General features: G+C 63.7%; 5 non-coding genes across 5 annotated transcripts; all 5 read left to right on the top strand.

The window, feature by feature from the left end:
• The first annotated feature begins 2,409 nt into the window (after window positions 1–2,409).
• On the top strand, window positions 2,410–2,528 carry LOC142866350 (5S ribosomal RNA). The gene has a single exon (XR_012916357.1). It is a non-coding gene; the product is annotated as a 5S ribosomal RNA (ribosomal RNA).
• Window positions 2,529–6,030: 3,502 nt separating this feature from the next.
• Window positions 6,031–6,149, top strand: LOC142866349 (5S ribosomal RNA). Its single transcript, XR_012916356.1, has one exon. It is a non-coding gene; the product is annotated as a 5S ribosomal RNA (ribosomal RNA).
• A 3,518-nt stretch (window positions 6,150–9,667) lies between these two features.
• On the top strand, window positions 9,668–9,786 carry LOC142866348 (5S ribosomal RNA). The gene has a single exon (XR_012916355.1). It is a non-coding gene; the product is annotated as a 5S ribosomal RNA (ribosomal RNA).
• A 3,523-nt stretch (window positions 9,787–13,309) lies between these two features.
• LOC142866347 (5S ribosomal RNA) lies at window positions 13,310–13,428 on the top strand. The gene has a single exon (XR_012916354.1). It is a non-coding gene; the product is annotated as a 5S ribosomal RNA (ribosomal RNA).
• A 3,523-nt stretch (window positions 13,429–16,951) lies between these two features.
• On the top strand, window positions 16,952–17,070 carry LOC142866346 (5S ribosomal RNA). Its single transcript, XR_012916353.1, has one exon. It is a non-coding gene; the product is annotated as a 5S ribosomal RNA (ribosomal RNA).
• The last annotated feature ends 2,848 nt before the right edge of the window (window positions 17,071–19,918 follow it).

The raw sequence follows: 19,918 nt of genomic DNA, 5'->3' as shown, positions 1-19,918 counted from the left end.
TGAATGACTCCTTCCCGCCCGGCCTGTCACCTGTCACCGTCCTCTGCCCCTGCCTGACACGCTCCTCCCCGCCCGGGCCGTCACCGTCCTCGGCCCCTGCCTGACGGGGCTCCTCCGTCGCCTGGGCCTTCCAAGGGCTTGGTGTGGACGCTGGTTCCAGGACGCCCTCCCAGGAACCCGGTAGCAGGGCGGCCGCAGCGTCTCGCGCCACCCAACCGTCCGCCGGCCGCCGGCCGTCGCTAAGTGGCCTGCGGGGGACGTGCCCCCACTGTGGGGCGGGCGCCCAGCCTGGTGTCTTCTCTGAGGCCCCGTGGCTGCTTTCCCCCCCCCCGCAAGGGGAGAGCCGCGGAGGTGGGGACCGCCTCCTCGTGGGGACGTACACCCAGCTCTCCACGTCGGATTCCGGGGCTCTCTGTCCTGCCAGAAGGCCCAGCTGGCCTGCGGGTCCTTAGAGTGGCAAAAACATCCGAAAACTGAGATTGAGGGTCCGGTGGTTGTCTGCACTTTTGTGCTGGGCACCCCAGGGAGGCCCGGGGGCTGGCTGGACAACGCGGTCTGCTGGGCGGGGGGGGGGTTTGGAGGAGCAACTGATGCCCTTTGCACTTTGGGTAGCAAGTGTCTGAGGTGTCTCTGAGCCCTGCGCCATGTCGGGGGTGGGGGTGGGAGGTCGGGGGGGGGTGGAGGAGCAGGAGGAGGAGGAGGAGGAGGAGGTGGGAAGGGCCGTGGCCTGCAGTCGTGTTCCCGGGGTGGCTTCTTCCACAGGCTGCTTGGCCTGGGCTCCCTGCACCTGGGCCTTTGGAGGACTGGCCCTGTGCTTGCCAACGCTTCCCCTGCAGGGACCCAGAGCTGGGAGGTTGCATCTCTCAGCCCTGGGTCGGGCAGAGCCCCAGCGGGCCATGCCCACAACCTCTCTCAGCACGGGTCCCCCAGAAGGCTCCTTTGGGACCAGGATTCTCTTGCGGGTGACTCTTTAAGGTCTGGCCCCTGGATGGAGGGGCACCAGGAGTAGAGGAGCAGGAAGGGGAAGGGGGTGGCCGTGCGAGGGGACACTTTCAGGCCAAGTTCCAGCTTCAGCCTGATCCTCCTGGGAACCCCGGGGTGTACGTCACACCTCCTGGTTGTCCCGCTCTGAGACAAGGAGCCGGGCTTCGCATTCCCCCAGCAGCCAGTCGTGGGCTGAGGACACCTGGGGCGTTGGGAACTCCCTGGCTTCTCCTTGGCTTAACATCTGGAGCTGCTTGTGAATCGTGCCGCCACACACACCCGAGTGCAGGTGTCTTCTGCACAGACTGCGGGCCTCGCTCTTCTGAATGCCGCTAGCTCGCCACCCACCCACGGGTGAACCTGGTCAGGGTACTTTCTCTCGGGGGCAGACTCTGATCCTGGCGGGCTACCGGTGTCTCTGTTTGCTCGTTTCTTTCTTCCATTTCGGGAAAGGCTTCCTTACTGGGTGTGGAAATCTCCTATGCCTTTCCTCGCCTATTCTGTCAGCTTTAAAATTCTCTTTCAGTTGCCACCCTCACAGATGGATTAGGAAACTCTTTCCGGTGTACTCATTAGTGAAATGACCTCAATGAAGCTGGAATCCAATATCTAATCGCCGATTTTTAGCGAGTCCACACGCCAGGGTGGTCGGGGTCCAATGCAGCCCCGGCCAGGCCCAGGCCCCTTGGACTGGGCCACAGGAGGACACAGAGGAGGGTCCCGGCCCCCACGGTCGCGTTGCCGGCAGTTCTCCAAGGGCTTGGGCGTTTTCCAGAGGTAGGAGATGGAGGGGACTGATTTCTTCAGCGCCCCACTAACCACGCCACCCCACCCATGGGACACATCCCTAGAGAGACAGAGAGACGCCCCATACACTCGCTCCCCTCCCCCATGCGCTGTGCCCCAGCCCGGGCCCGGGGGAATAGGCGGCAGCCCACCCACAGGGTGGGGGGCGCAGCTGAAAGGGGTTGTCGGGGAGGGCGGCCCCTGCCTGGGGTCAAAGGGCGGGCGACCCGCGCGTGCGCAATCGGCGGCGGCGGCGGCGGCGGCGGCGGCGGCGGGGGCGGCCACGAGCTGGGGGTGGGCCAGGCGAGGAGAGGAAGGGGGCTGGAAGGTCTCCACCTTGGCGAGTCCAGCCGTGGAGGCGCATCTTGTGTGAGTGTGAGTGAGTGAGTGTGAGTGTGAGTGTGTGTGTGTGTGTGTGTGTATAGAGAGACAGCCCCCCACCCCGGCCCGCCGCTCCCTGCCCGCCCCGCCCCACCCTGCCTGTCACCCCCGTCCCTCGGAGCCCGCCGGACCCGGCCGGTGAACTCAACAGGCCCGCCCGGTGCGGGTCAGCGCCGGCGCGGGGCCTGGGGCGGGAGGAGGCGGCGGGGAAGCGCAGAGAGGCTCGGCTTCTTGAGCGGGGCAGGGGCGCCCTCCGCCGTCTAGGGCCACACCACCCTGAACGCGCCCGATCTCGTCTGGTCTCAGAAGCTAAGCAGGGTCGGGCCTGGTTAGTACTTGGATGGGAGACCGCCTGGGAATACCGGGTGCCGTAGGCTTCTTTTTTTTTTTTTTTTTTTTTTTTGTTTTGCCTCTTGTTCTGTCCCCTCTCTGGGAGCGAGGCGGCGGCCCGGGGCGGGGGTCACCCCCACCCTCAGCGCCCGCCGCGGTGCCTGGCGCCCCAGCCCGCACCGTGGGGCCTCCTCTTGTCCCAAGCCGCGACACCGCCGTCACGCGGCAGCATGCGTGGCTTCTGGACTGTCAGGTCTCAGACCAAAGGTCTGCTCTGTGGGAACCGACACGCTGGAGGAAACCTTGAGAGTCTGAGAGGGGAGGGAGTTCCAGAAGAAGGCCAGGATGTCATTTTGAGGGAGTATGTGACCAGAACTCGTCCCGTTGCTTTTGGGGTTCTATGGGCTACACGTAGGAATCTTTGGTGGTGGCACCTGATGTTGGGGGATCCGGAGTCACACCCAGACCTGCCCCACAGGCCTCCTTTTACTTTTCTCTTCGGATTCATTATGTTTAAAAAGTGTCTCTTATCTCTATGATTGCATTTTCTTTTCTCTCTCTTTTCAAGCAGATGATGGGAGTCCAAGTATTAAGGTGACATGTGTTGCCCGTGCCCCCCTCCCCCCTGTGTTCTTATTCATTTACCTCTGATGTTGTTCCAGCGTATTGTGGGGGTACCAATGTTAAGGTCGGGTACGTTGCCCTCTCCCAGCCTCCCCCCTCGGGTCAGAGCCTCAAGTGCGCCCATCCCCCAGTCGGTGCGCACCCACCCCATTCCTAATGGAGGTGTATGCCCATCCCCTCCCCCCACCCGCCCGACACCCACCCGATGAAGGTGATTCCTCTGTGTCCACTTGGGTGTCCGTCGGTTCGTACCCATTTGCTGGTGAGCGCGAGCACGTGGTGCTCGTGTGTCCATTCTTGGGCTACCTGGCTTACTGGAACGGGTTCCAGCTCTGGCCAGGAGAACCACGAGAGGTGCCCTCTCACCGCTGCTCCTCCTAGCTGAATAGCACTCCGTGGTGTCCACGCGCCACATTTCATTTACGCACTGGTGGGTCGATGGGCACTCGGGTCGCTTCCAGGTCTTTGCGATTGTGACTTGTGCCCTGACTCTAACCCTAACCCTTACCCAGCCCCGTCTCCTCCTCGGCCCCTGCCTGAATGACTCCTTCCCGCCCGGCCTGTCACCTGTCACCGTCCTCTGCCCCTGCCTGACACGCTCCTCCCCGCCCGGGCCGTCACCGTCCTCGGCCCCTGCCTGACGGGGCTCCTCCGTCGCCTGGGCCTTCCAAGGGCTTGGTGTGGACGCTGGTTCCAGGACGCCCTCCCAGGAACCCGGTAGCAGGGCGGCCGCAGCGTCTCGCGCCACCCAACCGTCCGCCGGCCGCCGGCCGTCGCTAAGTGGCCTGCGGGGGACGTGCCCCCACTGTGGGGCGGGCGCCCAGCCTGGTGTCTTCTCTGAGGCCCCGTGGCTGCTTTTCCCCCCCCCCGCAAGGGGAGAGCCGCGGAGGTGGGGACCGCCTCCTCGTGGGGACGTACACCCAGCTCTCCACGTCGGATTCCGGGGCTCTCTGTCCTGCCAGAAGGCCCAGCTGGCCTGCGGGTCCTTAGAGTGGCAAAAACATCCGAAAACTGAGATTGAGGGTCCGGTGGTTGTCTGCACTTTTGTGCTGGGCACCCCAGGGAGGCCCGGGGGCTGGCTGGACAACGCGGTCTGCTGGGCGGGGGGGGGGTTTGGAGGAGCAACTGATGCCCTTTGCACTTTGGGTAGCAAGTGTCTGAGGTGTCTCTGAGCCCTGCGCCATGTCGGGGGTGGGGGTGGGAGGTCGGGGGGGGTGGAGGAGCAGGAGGAGGAGGAGGAGGAGGAGGTGGGAAGGGCCGTGGCCTGCAGTCGTGTTCCCGGGGTGGCTTCTTCCACAGGCTGCTTGGCCTGGGCTCCCTGCACCTGGGCCTTTGGAGGACTGGCCCTGTGCTTGCCAACGCTTCCCCTGCAGGGACCCAGAGCTGGGAGGTTGCATCTCTCAGCCCTGGGTCGGGCAGAGCCCCAGCGGGCCATGCCCACAACCTCTCTCAGCACGGGTCCCCCAGAAGGCTCCTTTGGGACCAGGATTCTCTTGCGGGTGACTCTTTAAGGTCTGGCCCCTGGATGGAGGGGCACCAGGAGTAGAGGAGCAGGAAGGGGAAGGGGGTGGCCGTGCGAGGGGACACTTTCAGGCCAAGTCCCAGCTTCAGCCTGATCCTCCTGGGAACCCCGGGGTGTACGTCACACCTCCTGGTTGTCCCGCTCTGAGACAAGGAGCCGGGCTTCGCATTCCCCCAGCAGCCAGTCGTGGGCTGAGGACACCTGGGGCGTTGGGAACTCCCTGGCTTCTCCTTGGCTTAACATCTGGAGCTGCTTGTGAATCGTGCCGCCACACACACCCGAGTGCAGGTGTCTTCTGCACAGACTGCGGGCCTCGCTCTTCTGAATGCCGCTAGCTCGCCACCCACCCACGGGTGAACCTGGTCAGGGTACTTTCTCTCGGGAGCAGACTCTGATCCTGGCGGGCTACCGGTGTCTCTGTTTGCTCGTTTCTTTCTTCCATTTCGGGAAAGGCTTCCTTACTGGGTGTGGAAATCTCCTATGCCTTTCCTCGCCTATTCTGTCAGCTTTAAAATTCTCTTTCAGTTGCCACCCTCACAGATGGATTAGGAAACTCTTTCCGGTGCACTCATTAGTGAAATGACCTCAATGAAGCTGGAATCCAATATCTAATCGCCGATTTTTAGCGAGTCCACACGCTAGGGTGGTCGGGGTCCAATGCAGCCCCGGCCAGGCCCAGGCCCCTTGGACTGGGCCACAGGAGGACACAGAGGAGGGTCCCGGCCCCCACGGTCGCGTTGCCGGCAGTTCTCCAAGGGCTTGGGCGTTTTCCAGAGGTAGGAGATGGAGGGGACTGATTTCTTCAGCGCCCCACTAACCACGCCACCCCACCCATGGGACACATCCCTAGAGAGAGAGAGAGACGCCCCATACACTCGCTCCCCTCCCCCATGCGCTGTGCCCCAGCCCGGGCCCGGGGGAATAGGCGGCAGCCCACCCACAGGGTGGGGGGCGCAGCTGAAAGGGGTTGTCGGGGAGGGCGGCCCCTGCCTGGGGTCAAAGGGCGGGCGACCCGCGCGTGCGCAATCGGCGGCGGCGGCGGCGGCGGCGGCGGCGGCGGCGGCGGCGGCGGGGGCGGCCACGAGCTGGGGGTGGGCCAGGCGAGGAGAGGAAGGGGGCTGGAAGGTCTCCACCTTGGCGAGTCCAGCCGTGGAGGCGCATCTTGTGTGAGTGTGAGTGTGTGTGTGTGTGTGTGTGTGTGTGTGTGTGTGTATAGAGAGACAGCCCCCCACCCCGGCCCGCCGCTCCCTGCCCGCCCCGCCCCACCCCGCCTGTCACCCCCGTCCCTCGGAGCCCTCCCGCCCGGTGCGGGTCAGCGCCGGCGCGGGGCCTGGGGCGGGAGGAGGCGGCGGGGAAGCGCAGAGAGGCTTGGCTTCTTGAGCGGGGCAGGGGCGCCCTCCGCCGTCTAGGGCCACACCACCCTGAACGCGCCCGATCTCGTCTGGTCTCAGAAGCTAAGCAGGGTCGGGCCTGGTTAGTACTTGGATGGGAGACCGCCTGGGAATACCGGGTGCCGTAGGCTTCTTTTTTTTTTTTTTTTTTTTTTTTTGTTTTGCCTCTTGTTCTGTCCCCTCTCTGGGAGCGAGGCGGCGGCCCGGGGCGGGGGTCACCCCCACCCTCAGCGCCCGCCGCGGTGCCTGGCGCCCCAGCCCGCACCGTGGGGCCTCCTCTTGTCCCAAGCCGCGACACCGCCGTCACGCGGCAGCATGCGTGGCTTCTGGACTGTCAGGTCTCAGACCAAAGGTCTGCTCTGTGGGAACCGACACGCTGGAGGAAACCTTGAGAGTCTGAGAGGGGAGGGAGTTCCAGAAGAAGGCCAGGATGTCATTTTGAGGGAGTATGTGACCAGAACTCGTCCCGTTGCTTTTGGGGTTCTATGGGCTACACGTAGGAATCTTTGGTGGTGGCACCTGATGTTGGGGGATCCGGAGTCACACCCAGACCTGCCCCACAGGCCTCCTTTTACTTTTCTCTTCGGATTCATTATGTTTAAAAAGTGTCTCTTATCTCTATGATTGCATTTTCTTTTCTCTCTCTTTTCAAGCAGATGATGGGAGTCCAAGTATTAAGGTGACATGTGTTGCCCGTGCCCCCCTCCCCCCTGTGTTCTTATTCATTTACCTCTGATGTTGTTCCAGCGTATTGTGGGGGTACCAATGTTAAGGTCGGGTACGTTGCCCTCTCCCAGCCTCCCCCCTCGGGTCAGAGCCTCAAGTGCGCCCATCCCCCAGTCGGTGCGCACCCACCCCATTCCTAATGGAGGTGTATGCCCATCCCCTCCCCCCACCCGCCCGACACCCACCCGATGAAGGTGATTCCTCTGTGTCCACTTGGGTGTCCGTCGGTTCGTACCCATTTGCTGGTGAGCGCGAGCACGTGGTGCTCGTGTGTCCATTCTTGGGCTACCTGGCTTACTGGAACGGGTTCCAGCTCTGGCCAGGAGAACCACGAGAGGTGCCCTCTCACCGCTGCTCCTCCTAGCTGAATAGCACTCCGTGGTGTCCACGCGCCACATTTCATTTACGCACTGGTGGGTCGATGGGCACTCGGGTCGCTTCCAGGTCTTTGCGATTGTGACTTGTGCCCTGACTCTAACCCTAACCCTTACCCAGCCCCGTCTCCTCCTCGGCCCCTGCCTGAATGACTCCTTCCCGCCCGGCCTGTCACCTGTCACCGTCCTCTGCCCCTGCCTGACACGCTCCTCCCCGCCCGGGCCGTCACCGTCCTCGGCCCCTGCCTGACGGGGCTCCTCCGTCGCCTGGGCCTTCCAAGGGCTTGGTGTGGACGCTGGTTCCAGGACGCCCTCCCAGGAACCCGGTAGCAGGGCGGCCGCAGCGTCTCGCGCCACCCAACCGTCCGCCGGCCGCCGGCCGTCGCTAAGTGGCCTGCGGGGGACGTGCCCCCACTGTGGGGCGGGCGCCCAGCCTGGTGTCTTCTCTGAGGCCCCGTGGCTGCTTTCCCCCCCCCCGCAAGGGGAGAGCCGCGGAGGTGGGGACCGCCTCCTCGTGGGGACGTACACCCAGCTCTCCACGTCGGATTCCGGGGCTCTCTGTCCTGCCAGAAGGCCCAGCTGGCCTGCGGGTCCTTAGAGTGGCAAAAACATCCGAAAACTGAGATTGAGGGTCCGGTGGTTGTCTGCACTTTTGTGCTGGGCACCCCAGGGAGGCCCGGGGGCTGGCTGGACAACGCGGTCTGCTGGGCGGGGGGGGGGTTTGGAGGAGCAACTGATGCCCTTTGCACTTTGGGTAGCAAGTGTCTGAGGTGTCTCTGAGCCCTGCGCCATGTCGGGGGTGGGGGTGGGAGGTCGGGGGGGGGTGGAGGAGCAGGAGGAGGAGGAGGAGGAGGAGGTGGGAAGGGCCGTGGCCTGCAGTCGTGTTCCCGGGGTGGCTTCTTCCACAGGCTGCTTGGCCTGGGCTCCCTGCACCTGGGCCTTTGGAGGACTGGCCCTGTGCTTGCCAACGCTTCCCCTGCAGGGACCCAGAGCTGGGAGGTTGCATCTCTCAGCCCTGGGTCGGGCAGAGCCCCAGCGGGCCATGCCCACAACCTCTCTCAGCACGGGTCCCCCAGAAGGCTCCTTTGGGACCAGGATTCTCTTGCGGGTGACTCTTTAAGGTCTGGCCCCTGGATGGAGGGGCACCAGGAGTAGAGGAGCAGGAAGGGGAAGGGGGTGGCCGTGCGAGGGGACACTTTCAGGCCAAGTCCCAGCTTCAGCCTGATCCTCCTGGGAACCCCGGGGTGTACGTCACACCTCCTGGTTGTCCCGCTCTGAGACAAGGAGCCGGGCTTCGCATTCCCCCAGCAGCCAGTCGTGGGCTGAGGACACCTGGGGCGTTGGGAACTCCCTGGCTTCTCCTTGGCTTAACATCTGGAGCTGCTTGTGAATCGTGCCGCCACACACACCCGAGTGCAGGTGTCTTCTGCACAGACTGCGGGCCTCGCTCTTCTGAATGCCGCTAGCTCGCCACCCACCCACGGGTGAACCTGGTCAGGGTACTTTCTCTCGGGGGCAGACTCTGATCCTGGCGGGCTACCGGTGTCTCTGTTTGCTCGTTTCTTTCTTCCATTTCGGGAAAGGCTTCCTTACTGGGTGTGGAAATCTCCTATGCCTTTCCTCGCCTATTCTGTCAGCTTTAAAATTCTCTTTCAGTTGCCACCCTCACAGATGGATTAGGAAACTCTTTCCGGTGCACTCATTAGTGAAATGACCTCAATGAAGCTGGAATCCAATATCTAATCGCCGATTTTTAGCGAGTCCACACGCCAGGGTGGTCGGGGTCCAATGCAGCCCCGGCCAGGCCCAGGCCCCTTGGACTGGGCCACAGGAGGACACAGAGGAGGGTCCCGGCCCCCACGGTCGCGTTGCCGGCAGTTCTCCAAGGGCTTGGGCGTTTTCCAGAGGTAGGAGATGGAGGGGACTGATTTCTTCAGCGCCCCACTAACCACGCCACCCCACCCATGGGACACATCCCTAGAGAGAGAGAGAGACGCCCCATACACTCGCTCCCCTCCCCCATGCGCTGTGCCCCAGCCCGGGCCCGGGGGAATAGGCGGCAGCCCACCCACAGGGTGGGGGGCGCAGCTGAAAGGGGTTGTCGGGGAGGGCGGCCCCTGCCTGGGGTCAAAGGGCGGGCGACCCGCGCGTGCGCAATCGGCGGCGGCGGCGGCGGCGGCGGCGGCGGCGGGGGCGGCCACGAGCTGGGGGTGGGCCAGGCGAGGAGAGGAAGGGGGCTGGAAGGTCTCCACCTTGGCGAGTCCAGCCGTGGAGGCGCATCTTGTGTGAGTGTGAGTGAGTGAGTGTGAGTGTGTGTGTGTGTGTGTGTGTATAGAGAGACAGCCCCCCACCCCGGCCCGCCGCTCCCTGCCCGCCCCGCCCCACCCCGCCTGTCACCCCCGTCCCTCGGAGCCCGCCGGACCCGGCCGGTGAACTCAACAGGCCCGCCCGGTGCGGGTCAGCGCCGGCGCGGGGCCTGGGGCGGGAGGAGGCGGCGGGGAAGCGCAGAGAGGCTCGGCTTCTTGAGCGGGGCAGGGGCGCCCTCCGCCGTCTAGGGCCACACCACCCTGAACGCGCCCGATCTCGTCTGGTCTCAGAAGCTAAGCAGGGTCGGGCCTGGTTAGTACTTGGATGGGAGACCGCCTGGGAATACCGGGTGCCGTAGGCTTCTTTTTTTTTTTTTTTTTTTTTTTTGTTTTGCCTCTTGTTCTGTCCCCTCTCTGGGAGCGAGGCGGCGGCCCGGGGCGGGGGTCACCCCCACCCTCAGCGCCCGCCGCGGTGCCTGGCGCCCCAGCCCGCACCGTGGGGCCTCCTCTTGTCCCAAGCCGCGACACCGCCGTCACGCGGCAGCATGCGTGGCTTCTGGACTGTCAGGTCTCAGACCAAAGGTCTGCTCTGTGGGAACCGACACGCTGGAGGAAACCTTGAGAGTCTGAGAGGGGAGGGAGTTCCAGAAGAAGGCCAGGATGTCATTTTGAGGGAGTATGTGACCAGAACTCGTCCCGTTGCTTTTGGGGTTCTATGGGCTACACGTAGGAATCTTTGGTGGTGGCACCTGATGTTGGGGGATCCGGAGTCACACCCAGACCTGCCCCACAGGCCTCCTTTTACTTTTCTCTTCGGATTCATTATGTTTAAAAAGTGTCTCTTATCTCTATGATTGCATTTTCTTTTCTCTCTCTTTTCAAGCAGATGATGGGAGTCCAAGTATTAAGGTGACATGTGTTGCCCGTGCCCCCCTCCCCCCTGTGTTCTTATTCATTAACCTCTGATGTTGTTCCAGCGTATTGTGGGGGTACCAATGTTAAGGTCGGGTACGTTGCCCTCTCCCAGCCTCCCCCCTCGGGTCAGAGCCTCAAGTGCGCCCATCCCCCAGTCGGTGCGCACCCACCCCATTCCTAATGGAGGTGTATGCCCATCCCCTCCCCCCACCCGCCCGACACCCACCCGATGAAGGTGATTCCTCTGTGTCCACTTGGGTGTCCGTCGGTTCGTACCCATTTGCTGGTGAGCGCGAGCACGTGGTGCTCGTGTGTCCATTCTTGGGCTACCTGGCTTACTGGAACGGGTTCCAGCTCTGGCCAGGAGAACCACGAGAGGTGCCCTCTCACCGCTGCTCCTCCTAGCTGAATAGCACTCCGTGGTGTCCACGCGCCACATTTCATTTACGCACTGGTGGGTCGATGGGCACTCGGGTCGCTTCCAGGTCTTTGCGATTGTGACTTGTGCCCTGACTCTAACCCTAACCCTTACCCAGCCCCGTCTCCTCCTCGGCCCCTGCCTGAATGACTCCTTCCCGCCCGGCCTGTCACCTGTCACCGTCCTCTGCCCCTGCCTGACACGCTCCTCCCCGCCCGGGCCGTCACCGTCCTCGGCCCCTGCCTGACGGGGCTCCTCCGTCGCCTGGGCCTTCCAAGGGCTTGGTGTGGACGCTGGTTCCAGGACGCCCTCCCAGGAACCCGGTAGCAGGGCGGCCGCAGCGTCTCGCGCCACCCAACCGTCCGCCGGCCGGCGGCCGTCGCTAAGTGGCCTGCGGGGGACGTGCCCCCACTGTGGGGCGGGCGCCCAGCCTGGTGTCTTCTCTGAGGCCCCGTGGCTGCTTTTCCCCCCCCCTGCAAGGGGAGAGCCGCGGAGGTGGGGACCGCCTCCTCGTGGGGACGTACACCCAGCTCTCCACGTCGGATTCCGGGGCTCTCTGTCCTGCCAGAAGGCCCAGCTGGCCTGCGGGTCCTTAGAGTGGCAAAAACATCCGAAAACTGAGATTGAGGGTCCGGTGGTTGTCTGCACTTTTGTGCTGGGCACCCCAGGGAGGCCCGGGGGCTGGCTGGACAACGCGGTCTGCTGGGGGGGGGGGGTTTGGAGGAGCAACTGATGCCCTTTGCACTTTGGGTAGCAAGTGTCTGAGGTGTCTCTGAGCCCTGCGCCATGTCGGGGGTGGGGGTGGGAGGTCGGGGGGGGGGTGGAGGAGCAGGAGGAGGAGGAGGAGGAGGAGGTGGGAAGGGCCGTGGCCTGCAGTCGTGTTCCCGGGGTGGCTTCTTCCACAGGCTGCTTGGCCTGGGCTCCCTGCACCTGGGCCTTTGGAGGACTGGCCCTGTGCTTGCCAACGCTTCCCCTGCAGGGACCCAGAGCTGGGAGGTTGCATCTCTCAGCCCTGGGTCGGGCAGAGCCCCAGCGGGCCATGCCCACAACCTCTCTCAGCACGGGTCCCCCAGAAGGCTCCTTTGGGACCAGGATTCTCTTGCGGGTGACTCTTTAAGGTCTGGCCCCTGGATGGAGGGGCACCAGGAGTAGAGGAGCAGGAAGGGGAAGGGGGTGGGCGTGCGAGGGGACACTTTCAGGCCAAGTCCCAGCTTCAGCCTGATCCTCCTGGGAACCCCGGGGTGTACGTCACACCTCCTGGTTGTCCCGCTCTGAGACAAGGAGCCGGGCTTCGCATTCCCCCAGCAGCCAGTCGTGGGCTGAGGACACCTGGGGCGTTGGGAACTCCCTGGCTTCTCCTTGGCTTAACATCTGGAGCTGCTTGTGAATCGTGCCGCCACACACACCCGAGTGCAGGTGTCTTCTGCACAGACTGCGGGCCTCGCTCTTCTGAATGCCGCTAGCTCGCCACCCACCCACGGGTGAACCTGGTCAGGGTACTTTCTCTCGGGGGCAGACTCTGATCCTGGCGGGCTACCGGTGTCTCTGTTTGCTCGTTTCTTTCTTCCATTTCGGGAAAGGCTTCCTTACTGGGTGTGGAAATCTCCTATGCCTTTCCTCGCCTATTCTGTCAGCTTTAAAATTCTCTTTCAGTTGCCACCCTCACAGATGGATTAGGAAACTCTTTCCGGTGCACTCATTAGTGAAATGACCTCAATGAAGCTGGAATCCAATATCTAATCGCCGATTTTTAGCGAGTCCACACGCCAGGGTGGTCGGGGTCCAATGCAGCCCCGGCCAGGCCCAGGCCCCTTGGACTGGGCCACAGGAGGACACAGAGGAGGGTCCCGGCCCCCACGGTCGCGTTGCCGGCAGTTCTCCAAGGGCTTGGGCGTTTTCCAGAGGTAGGAGATGGAGGGGACTGATTTCTTCAGCGCCCCACTAACCACGCCACCCCACCCATGGGACACATCCCTAGAGAGAGAGAGAGACGCCCCATACACTCGCTCCCCTCCCCCATGCGCTGTGCCCCAGCCCGGGCCCGGGGGAATAGGCGGCAGCCCACCCACAGGGTGGGGGGCGCAGCTGAAAGGGGTTGTCGGGGAGGGCGGCCCCTGCCTGGGGTCAAAGGGCGGGCGACCCGCGCGTGCGCAATCGGCGGCGGCGGCGGCGGCGGCGGCGGCGGCGGCGGCGGGGGCGGCCACGAGCTGGGGGTGGGCCAGGCGAGGAGAGGAAGGGGGCTGGAAGGTCTCCACCTTGGCGAGTCCAGCCGTGGAGGCGCATCTTGTGTGAGTGTGAGTGTGTGTGTGTGTGTGTGTGTGTGTGTGTGTGTGTATAGAGAGACAGCCCCCCACCCCGGCCCGCCGCTCCCTGCCCGCCCCGCCCCACCCCGCCTGTCACCCCCGTCCCTCGGAGCCCGCCGGACCCGGCCGGTGAACTCAACAGGCCCGCCCGGTGCGGGTCAGCGCCGGCGCGGGGCCTGGGGCGGGAGGAGGCGGCGGGGAAGCGCAGAGAGGCTTGGCTTCTTGAGCGGGGCAGGGGCGCCCTCCGCCGTCTAGGGCCACACCACCCTGAACGCGCCCGATCTCGTCTGGTCTCAGAAGCTAAGCAGGGTCGGGCCTGGTTAGTACTTGGATGGGAGACCGCCTGGGAATACCGGGTGCCGTAGGCTTCTTTTTTTTTTTTTTTTTTTTTTTTGTTTTGCCTCTTGTTCTGTCCCCTCTCTGGGAGCGAGGCGGCGGCCCGGGGCGGGGGTCACCCCCACCCTCAGCGCCCGCCGCGGTGCCTGGCGCCCCAGCCCGCACCGTGGGGCCTCCTCTTGTCCCAAGCCGCGACACCGCCGTCACGCGGCAGCATGCGTGGCTTCTGGACTGTCAGGTCTCAGACCAAAGGTCTGCTCTGTGGGAACCGACACGCTGGAGGAAACCTTGAGAGTCTGAGAGGGGAGGGAGTTCCAGAAGAAGGCCAGGATGTCATTTTGAGGGAGTATGTGACCAGAACTCGTCCCGTTGCTTTTGGGGTTCTATGGGCTACACGTAGGAATCTTTGGTGGTGGCACCTGATGTTGGGGGATCCGGAGTCACACCCAGACCTGCCCCACAGGCCTCCTTTTACTTTTCTCTTCGGATTCATTATGTTTAAAAAGTGTCTCTTATCTCTATGATTGCATTTTCTTTTCTCTCTCTTTTCAAGCAGATGATGGGAGTCCAAGTATTAAGGTGACATGTGTTGCCCGTGCCCCCCTCCCCCCTGTGTTCTTATTCATTTACCTCTGATGTTGTTCCAGCGTATTGTGGGGGTACCAATGTTAAGGTCGGGTACGTTGCCCTCTCCCAGCCTCCCCCCTCGGGTCAGAGCCTCAAGTGCGCCCATCCCCCAGTCGGTGCGCACCCACCCCATTCCTAATGGAGGTGTATGCCCATCCCCTCCCCCCACCCGCCCGACACCCACCCGATGAAGGTGATTCCTCTGTGTCCACTTGGGTGTCCGTCGGTTCGTACCCATTTGCTGGTGAGCGCGAGCACGTGGTGCTCGTGTGTCCATTCTTGGGCTACCTGGCTTACTGGAACGGGTTCCAGCTCTGGCCAGGAGAACCACGAGAGGTGCCCTCTCACCGCTGCTCCTCCTAGCTGAATAGCACTCCGTGGTGTCCACGCGCCACATTTCATTTACGCACTGGTGGGTCGATGGGCACTCGGGTCGCTTCCAGGTCTTTGCGATTGTGACTTGTGCCCTGACTCTAACCCTAACCCTTACCCAGCCCCGTCTCCTCCTCGGCCCCTGCCTGAATGACTCCTTCCCGCCCGGCCTGTCACCTGTCACCGTCCTCTGCCCCTGCCTGACACGCTCCTCCCCGCCCGGGCCGTCACCGTCCTCGGCCCCTGCCTGACGGGGCTCCTCCGTCGCCTGGGCCTTCCAAGGGCTTGGTGTGGACGCTGGTTCCAGGACGCCCTCCCAGGAACCCGGTAGCAGGGCGGCCGCAGCGTCTCGCGCCACCCAACCGTCCGCCGGCCGCCGGCCGTCGCTAAGTGGCCTGCGGGGGACGTGCCCCCACTGTGGGGCGGGCGCCCAGCCTGGTGTCTTCTCTGAGGCCCCGTGGCTGCTTTCCCCCCCCCCGCAAGGGGAGAGCCGCGGAGGTGGGGACCGCCTCCTCGTGGGGACGTACACCCAGCTCTCCACGTCGGATTCCGGGGCTCTCTGTCCTGCCAGAAGGCCCAGCTGGCCTGCGGGTCCTTAGAGTGGCAAAAACATCCGAAAACTGAGATTGAGGGTCCGGTGGTTGTCTGCACTTTTGTGCTGGGCACCCCAGGGAGGCCCGGGGGCTGGCTGGACAACGCGGTCTGCTGGGCGGGGGGGGGGTTTGGAGGAGCAACTGATGCCCTTTGCACTTTGGGTAGCAAGTGTCTGAGGTGTCTCTGAGCCCTGCGCCATGTCGGGGGTGGGGGTGGGAGGTCGGGGGGGGGTGGAGGAGCAGGAGGAGGAGGAGGAGGAGGAGGTGGGAAGGGCCGTGGCCTGCAGTCGTGTTCCCGGGGTGGCTTCTTCCACAGGCTGCTTGGCCTGGGCTCCCTGCACCTGGGCCTTTGGAGGACTGGCCCTGTGCTTGCCAACGCTTCCCCTGCAGGGACCCAGAGCTGGGAGGTTGCATCTCTCAGCCCTGGGTCGGGCAGAGCCCCAGCGGGCCATGCCCACAACCTCTCTCAGCACGGGTCCCCCAGAAGGCTCCTTTGGGACCAGGATTCTCTTGCGGGTGACTCTTTAAGGTCTGGCCCCTGGATGGAGGGGCACCAGGAGTAGAGGAGCAGGAAGGGGAAGGGGGTGGCCGTGCGAGGGGACACTTTCAGGCCAAGTTCCAGCTTCAGCCTGATCCTCCTGGGAACCCCGGGGTGTACGTCACACCTCCTGGTTGTCCCGCTCTGAGACAAGGAGCCGGGCTTCGCATTCCCCCAGCAGCCAGTCGTGGGCTGAGGACACCTGGGGCGTTGGGAACTCCCTGGCTTCTCCTTGGCTTAACATCTGGAGCTGCTTGTGAATCGTGCCGCCACACACACCCGAGTGCAGGTGTCTTCTGCACAGACTGCGGGCCTCGCTCTTCTGAATGCCGCTAGCTCGCCACCCACCCACGGGTGAACCTGGTCAGGGTACTTTCTCTCGGGGGCAGACTCTGATCCTGGCGGGCTACCGGTGTCTCTGTTTGCTCGTTTCTTTCTTCCATTTCGGGAAAGGCTTCCTTACTGGGTGTGGAAATCTCCTATGCCTTTCCTCGCCTATTCTGTCAGCTTTAAAATTCTCTTTCAGTTGCCACCCTCACAGATGGATTAGGAAACTCTTTCCGGTGTACTCATTAGTGAAATGACCTCAATGAAGCTGGAATCCAATATCTAATCGCCGATTTTTAGCGAGTCCACACGCCAGGGTGGTCGGGGTCCAATGCAGCCCCGGCCAGGCCCAGGCCCCTTGGACTGGGCCACAGGAGGACACAGAGGAGGGTCCCGGCCCCCACGGTCGCGTTGCCGGCAGTTCTCCAAGGGCTTGGGCGTTTTCCAGAGGTAGGAGATGGAGGGGACTGATTTCTTCAGCGCCCCACTAACCACGCCACCCCACCCATGGGACACATCCCTAGAGAGACAGAGAGACGCCCCATACACTCGCTCCCCTCCCCCATGCGCTGTGCCCCAGCCCGGGCCCGGGGGAATAGGCGGCAGCCCACCCACAGGGTGGGGGGCGCAGCTGAAAGGGGTTGTCGGGGAGGGCGGCCCCTGCCTGGGGTCAAAGGGCGGGCGACCCGCGCGTGCGCAATCGGCGGCGGCGGCGGCGGCGGCGGCGGCGGCGGGGGCGGCCACGAGCTGGGGGTGGGCCAGGCGAGGAGAGGAAGGGGGCTGGAAGGTCTCCACCTTGGCGAGTCCAGCCGTGGAGGCGCATCTTGTGTGAGTGTGAGTGAGTGAGTGTGAGTGTGAGTGTGTGTGTGTGTGTGTGTGTATAGAGAGACAGCCCCCCACCCCGGCCCGCCGCTCCCTGCCCGCCCCGCCCCACCCTGCCTGTCACCCCCGTCCCTCGGAGCCCGCCGGACCCGGCCGGTGAACTCAACAGGCCCGCCCGGTGCGGGTCAGCGCCGGCGCGGGGCCTGGGGCGGGAGGAGGCGGCGGGGAAGCGCAGAGAGGCTCGGCTTCTTGAGCGGGGCAGGGGCGCCCTCCGCCGTCTAGGGCCACACCACCCTGAACGCGCCCGATCTCGTCTGGTCTCAGAAGCTAAGCAGGGTCGGGCCTGGTTAGTACTTGGATGGGAGACCGCCTGGGAATACCGGGTGCCGTAGGCTTCTTTTTTTTTTTTTTTTTTTTTTTTGTTTTGCCTCTTGTTCTGTCCCCTCTCTGGGAGCGAGGCGGCGGCCCGGGGCGGGGGTCACCCCCACCCTCAGCGCCCGCCGCGGTGCCTGGCGCCCCAGCCCGCACCGTGGGGCCTCCTCTTGTCCCAAGCCGCGACACCGCCGTCACGCGGCAGCATGCGTGGCTTCTGGACTGTCAGGTCTCAGACCAAAGGTCTGCTCTGTGGGAACCGACACGCTGGAGGAAACCTTGAGAGTCTGAGAGGGGAGGGAGTTCCAGAAGAAGGCCAGGATGTCATTTTGAGGGAGTATGTGACCAGAACTCGTCCCGTTGCTTTTGGGGTTCTATGGGCTACACGTAGGAATCTTTGGTGGTGGCACCTGATGTTGGGGGATCCGGAGTCACACCCAGACCTGCCCCACAGGCCTCCTTTTACTTTTCTCTTCGGATTCATTATGTTTAAAAAGTGTCTCTTATCTCTATGATTGCATTTTCTTTTCTCTCTCTTTTCAAGCAGATGATGGGAGTCCAAGTATTAAGGTGACATGTGTTGCCCGTGCCCCCCTCCCCCCTGTGTTCTTATTCATTTACCTCTGATGTTGTTCCAGCGTATTGTGGGGGTACCAATGTTAAGGTCGGGTACGTTGCCCTCTCCCAGCCTCCCCCCTCGGGTCAGAGCCTCAAGTGCGCCCATCCCCCAGTCGGTGCGCACCCACCCCATTCCTAATGGAGGTGTATGCCCATCCCCTCCCCCCACCCGCCCGACACCCACCCGATGAAGGTGATTCCTCTGTGTCCACTTGGGTGTCCGTCGGTTCGTACCCATTTGCTGGTGAGCGCGAGCACGTGGTGCTCGTGTGTCCATTCTTGGGCTACCTGGCTTACTGGAACGGGTTCCAGCTCTGGCCAGGAGAACCACGAGAGGTGCCCTCTCACCGCTGCTCCTCCTAGCTGAATAGCACTCCGTGGTGTCCACGCGCCACATTTCATTTACGCACTGGTGGGTCGATGGGCACTCGGGTCGCTTCCAGGTCTTTGCGATTGTGACTTGTGCCCTGACTCTAACCCTAACCCTTACCCAGCCCCGTCTCCTCCTCGGCCCCTGCCTGAATGACTCCTTCCCGCCCGGCCTGTCACCTGTCACCGTCCTCTGCCCCTGCCTGACACGCTCCTCCCCGCCCGGGCCGTCACCGTCCTCGGCCCCTGCCTGACGGGGCTCCTCCGTCGCCTGGGCCTTCCAAGGGCTTGGTGTGGACGCTGGTTCCAGGACGCCCTCCCAGGAACCCGGTAGCAGGGCGGCCGCAGCGTCTCGCGCCACCCAACCGTCCGCCGGCCGCCGGCCGTCGCTAAGTGGCCTGCGGGGGACGTGCCCCCACTGTGGGGCGGGCGCCCAGCCTGGTGTCTTCTCTGAGGCCCCGTGGCTGCTTTTCCCCCCCCCCGCAAGGGGAGAGCCGCGGAGGTGGGGACCGCCTCCTCGTGGGGACGTACACCCAGCTCTCCACGTCGGATTCCGGGGCTCTCTGTCCTGCCAGAAGGCCCAGCTGGCCTGCGGGTCCTTAGAGTGGCAAAAACATCCGAAAACTGAGATTGAGGGTCCGGTGGTTGTCTGCACTTTTGTGCTGGGCACCCCAGGGAGGCCCGGGGGCTGGCTGGACAACGCGGTCTGCTGGGCGGGGGGGGGGTTTGGAGGAGCAACTGATGCCCTTTGCACTTTGGGTAGCAAGTGTCTGAGGTGTCTCTGAGCCCTGCGCCATGTCGGGGGTGGGGGTGGGAGGTCGGGGGGGGGTGGAGGAGCAGGAGGAGGAGGAGGAGGAGGAGGAGGAGGTGGGAAGGGCCGTGGCCTGCAGTCGTGTTCCCGGGGTGGCTTCTTCCACAGGCTGCTTGGCCTGGGCTCCCTGCACCTGGGCCTTTGGAGGACTGGCCCTGTGCTTGCCAACGCTTCCCCTGCAGGGACCCAGAGCTGGGAGGTTGCATCTCTCAGCCCTGGGTCGGGCAGAGCCCCAGCGGGCCATGCCCACAACCTCTCTCAGCACGGGTCCCCCAGAAGGCTCCTTTGGGACCAGGATTCTCTTGCGGGTGACTCTTTAAGGTCTGGCCCCTGGATGGAGGGGCACCAGGAGTAGAGGAGCAGGAAGGGGAAGGGGGTGGCCGTGCGAGGGGACACTTTCAGGCCAAGTCCCAGCTTCAGCCTGATCCTCCTGGGAACCCCGGGGTGTACGTCACACCTCCTGGTTGTCCCGCTCTGAGACAAGGAGCCGGGCTTCGCATTCCCCCAGCAGCCAGTCGTGGGCTGAGGACACCTGGGGCGTTGGGAACTCCCTGGCTTCTCCTTGGCTTAACATCTGGAGCTGCTTGTGAATCGTGCCGCCACACACACCCGAGTGCAGGTGTCTTCTGCACAGACTGCGGGCCTCGCTCTTCTGAATGCCGCTAGCTCGCCACCCACCCACGGGTGAACCTGGTCAGGGTACTTTCTCTCGGGGGCAGACTCTGATCCTGGCGGGCTACCGGTGTCTCTGTTTGCTCGTTTCTTTCTTCCATTTCGGGAAAGGCTTCCTTACTGGGTGTGGAAATCTCCTATGCCTTTCCTCGCCTATTCTGTCAGCTTTAAAATTCTCTTTCAGTTGCCACCCTCACAGATGGATTAGGAAACTCTTTCCGGTGCACTCATTAGTGAAATGACCTCAATGAAGCTGGAATCCAATATCTAATCGCCGATTTTTAGCGAGTCCACACGCCAGGGTGGTCGGGGTCCAATGCAGCCCCGGCCAGGCCCAGGCCCCTTGGACTGGGCCACAGGAGGACACAGAGGAGGGTCCCGGCCCCCACGGTCGCGTTGCC

Source organism: Microcebus murinus, unplaced genomic scaffold (genome assembly GCF_040939455.1).
Source record: "Microcebus murinus isolate Inina unplaced genomic scaffold, M.murinus_Inina_mat1.0 scaf002_hap2_Mmur4.0, whole genome shotgun sequence".
NCBI classification, from domain to species: domain Eukaryota; kingdom Metazoa; phylum Chordata; class Mammalia; order Primates; family Cheirogaleidae; genus Microcebus; species Microcebus murinus.
The sequence above is the reverse complement of the archived record's forward strand: the minus strand, read 5'-3'. Positions and strand labels throughout refer to the sequence as shown.